Genomic DNA, 4,127 nt, shown 5'->3' with positions numbered 1-4,127 from the left:
GTGAATGAGGACTTGTATTGTAGAGGAAAAGATGCTGTCTTAAGGAGAGTTCCTGCATCCCAAGAGATAAAGGATATTTTGTTTAGTTGTCATGAAGGTGTGTGTGGTGGCCACTTTGCACAAGAGATTACTAGCAGAAAGATTTTACAAGCATGGTTCACGTGGCCAAGCCTCCATTGAGATGTACAACATTGGTGCCGCACATGTGAGGTTTGCCAAAAAGCTGGACCAAGGCGTCTTACCCATGAAAATCAGCATCCAATCAAAACCTATGGGCCATTTGAAAAATGGGGGATAGATGCAATAGGGCCACTACCTTGCACTCAATCAGGGAAGGAATACATCATTGTGGGGGTGGAGTACATGACCAGATGGGCAGAAGCTCGTCCCACAAAGCGCATCACAGCCAAGGACGTGAGTGATTTCATTTTTGAATGCCTTTGTTGCCGTTTTGGCACACCTTTGGAGATTCTCTCGGATAGGGGACCGGGATTTCGAGCTGATTTAGTCGGGCAATTGATGAGCAAGTTAAAAATCAAGCGCAGGCACTCTACACCATACTACCCTCAGTGCAATGGTCTTGTGGAAAAGTTAAATGGTCTTATATGTAAAATCATCACTAAGCAAGTGCATTTACATCCTAAGGCATGGGACAAACACCTAGATACAGCACTTTGGGCCTACAAAACATCCTTTAAAACATCCTTGGGGTATACATCTTTTCACTTGGTTTACGGGCAAGAGGCACTATTGCCTATAGAAGTGGAGCTAGCGAGCCTCCGAGTTCTAAAAGCACATCAAGAGGATAGTCAAGAGAAGCACGTGGAAGGAAGAATCATCGATTTGGAGAGGTTAGGGCTAGATCGAGAGTCAGCAGTGAAGTACTATGCAGCCCAGGCAGAGAAGAAACGAAAGAAGTTCAATCGCAACCTTGTCAAGAAAGGTATCAAGGAAGGTTCTTTAGTGCTCAGATACGACAATCGCTTTGATCGCTGGAAGGATGGTAAGTTCTTGCTTAAGTGGGAAGGCCCTTTTGTACTGATACAGAGGTTCTCAAATGGTAGTTACCAGCTTGGTGACCGATGGTAAGGTACATCAGACCCCGGTAAATGGTTGGCGATTAAAGGCCTACTAATGTCGTCTTTCACAGCCATATGCTAGTGAAATCAATGCTAAGGATGGTTCAGAGGAGAGCTCATCATATTCGCGCTCCAACTAAGGTAACAATCATGTACATAGTCGTTTCAAAAAAAAAAAAAAGGAAAAAAGAGAAGAAAAAAAGAAAAAAAGAGAATGCTACCAGTGAAAGCGGATATTGACAATGGATGGGGTATGGCTTTCAAGGGTCTAGGAGACCAGTTGTTAGTCATGGATGGATACAATTATTCATCAGAAAGGACTAAACAGGGTGCATCAACCAAGAAAGCAGTAACATGGCAAATTCAATTGGTACCAGGTGGGTAAGTATTCAAGAGAACCCTATTGTAGCACAACCTACAGCTAGAGGCATCAAATACCTCTAGCTTAAGGGGGAGGGCTATATGATGCATGGTTTTTAGGACCCCTTATGAAGATGCAATAAAGGCACAGTCAGTTGTTGGAGAGATGAGGATACTCTAGTCCAAGGGATCTCGAAAGAGAAGAAAAATCTACTTCACAAGCACCAAAGAGTAAAACGTGCCATGGACAGAAGATACGTGGGAACGAGCTCTTATGCATGCCTACAACCTATATCTTACAGAATAGCCCATTCTAGGTGTGAATTTCTAGTGAAATTTACACGAGGATGTTCGTGTGGACTCACAGCACAACATACTCCGTTTTCACTTTTTTACCGACAGTAAATATTTTTTACCACAGTAAATATTTTTTACCTACAGTAAATATTTTTCACCTACATGGTAAATACAAATCACTTTTTACCTACATTAACTTTTTTTACCCATGGTAAATATTTTTTAGTGCACCATAAGTATTTGGTAGGTAACAGTTCACTGTTACTAGAAGTAGTGATTGGGCATCAACAATGCAGTTACAGGAGGAGAAAAAGGGAAAATCTTATGGTAAAGGTGAGTCAACAGGGATAAAGACTTTTGAGTTGAAAAGAGACATGCTGATTTTTTCAAATAACACATGTCAAAAGAAGCCATGGTTGAGGATTTTTTGAGAATTTGATATTCAAGAGGACCCAGCAGGTCCCCCCCTGACATGGGCAGAACCTCCAGTTTCAACAGCCACCTTACCTGCTCTTAAATGCTGGTCAAGGCCTTATCCCCATGTGTCACAATCAGAAAAATCAGCATTTACCCTCCCCTCTCACATCACTCTACATAATATTTTGATGGTGACATATCAGGTGACCTCAATCTGTTGACCACCCTAAGCAAAAAGTAACCCCAATCAGCGGATTTAAGCATGTTTATCCCTAATCCTAAACCCTCTCAGAAACCTATATAAGGAGGACTTCTCTCACTCAAAACAAACACTTCACCCACTTCACCAAGCAACAAAGCTATGACGACATTGCTCACAACGAGGATCTATGGATAGAGCTCTACTCTCTCTCCCTCTCTCTCTCTCCCTCTCTCTCTCTCCCTCTAGTATGCTACATTACTAGCCCTAAAACCTAAATAAGGAGTCTTCTCTCATGCTCCATGGCCACCATCCTCGCCATCATTCTCTAAGGTATTGATGTGTTGCTAGTAGGATCATACCTACTTGCTGGGTTGATTGTTTTTGACAAGGGATTATGCCATCCTTGGCTTGCTTCTCTATATCCTTGTTATGTATGATCATATGCCGTTGTATTGTTAAGCTTATGTCTTGTGTATATATATGCTACATAAGGTCCCTAAGCTTCGTTTCTATGTGTTTTGACATATGTTTTGATGCCATCATAATGCCAGAAGTCTCACTTGCCTATGTGCACTATGTGTGAGGTCCCTAAACCTCTTAATTTAGGGTGGTGCCCCCTTTGTTTTGTTCTTTGCTTGTTTGCATGAGGCGTGGTTTGTGGAGGGTGCACGAGTACAGAGGCCACTCGATTGCACTACTCTTTTTCCCGCTATCAGAACCCTCTCTCTCTCTACTTGATCACCTTTCTCTTCCTCTCTCTCACTACACACTACATACACACACGGGCAAAAACCACACACACACACTCTCTCTCTCCCTCTTTCACACACTAGCAGGCTTTGTGTCTCTTTCCAAGGTGCTTTCTTCCTCTCTAACATGCTCTCTCCCTATCTATACACACACACATAACCACACACAAGGAAGAGGGACACCCAAACACACTTACTCTTACCTCCCTCTCTTCCTCTTCACGCTAATAGGCTCTCTCTCTCTCTCTCTGTCTCTCTCTCTCTCTCTCTCACACACACACACACACACACACACACACACACAAGAGGCATAACTAAACACACATATGTATGCACTAATCAACCTCCCTCTCTCTCTCTCTATCTCTCTCTCTAACAAGCTCTGTTTCCCTCTATATACTCACATAATCACAACATACACACACATATAATCAACTGGATCTGTCAATATGCTACATATGAGTCCAAATTTGTGGACGTATGGGAGCAATGGGTTGAGTCATTGGAGGAAGGTGCTGGAGCTGGTGATTTCCTGAAGAGGGACCGGTTGATTGCCGGCTCATGGTCACCACTAAAGGAGACAATAAAGAGGCATTTTCCTATAGCATATGAGTTAGCAATTGAAGTGGCCCACCTCAAATACAAGAAGTTGCGGATGCAAGGAAAAAAACCGAGTTGTAGGAATCAACCACAACTCACACCACCCGAAGGATAGTCATAGTCGCTTAAACAACACCGCCATAAGAAGTTTTAGAAGATCAACAAGACCTGCTAAATCACATCACAAGTCAGTTATAGAACTTGTTTGTACATTTGGTGTAGGAAGGACGGATACCAAACCACAACCCAGAACAAGGAAGAGGGAAAAGGAGATAAGGCCAGGAGCATTACTACTACAATTTCCGTGAAGAGGGCCATGGTATGTATTATTGTCCATATCCTAGGAGGGAAAATTTACACAGAGGCCCTAGGTAGAATCAACTCTCTCCACCAAGGCCGAGAGCACTGTCAAGGCAACCACCA

This window comes from Adiantum capillus-veneris, chromosome 5, assembly GCF_014529385.1.
Source record: "Adiantum capillus-veneris isolate H3 chromosome 5, ASM1452938v2, whole genome shotgun sequence".
Lineage (NCBI taxonomy): Eukaryota > Viridiplantae > Streptophyta > Polypodiopsida > Polypodiales > Pteridaceae > Adiantum > Adiantum capillus-veneris.
This window is presented reverse-complemented; position numbering follows the sequence as displayed.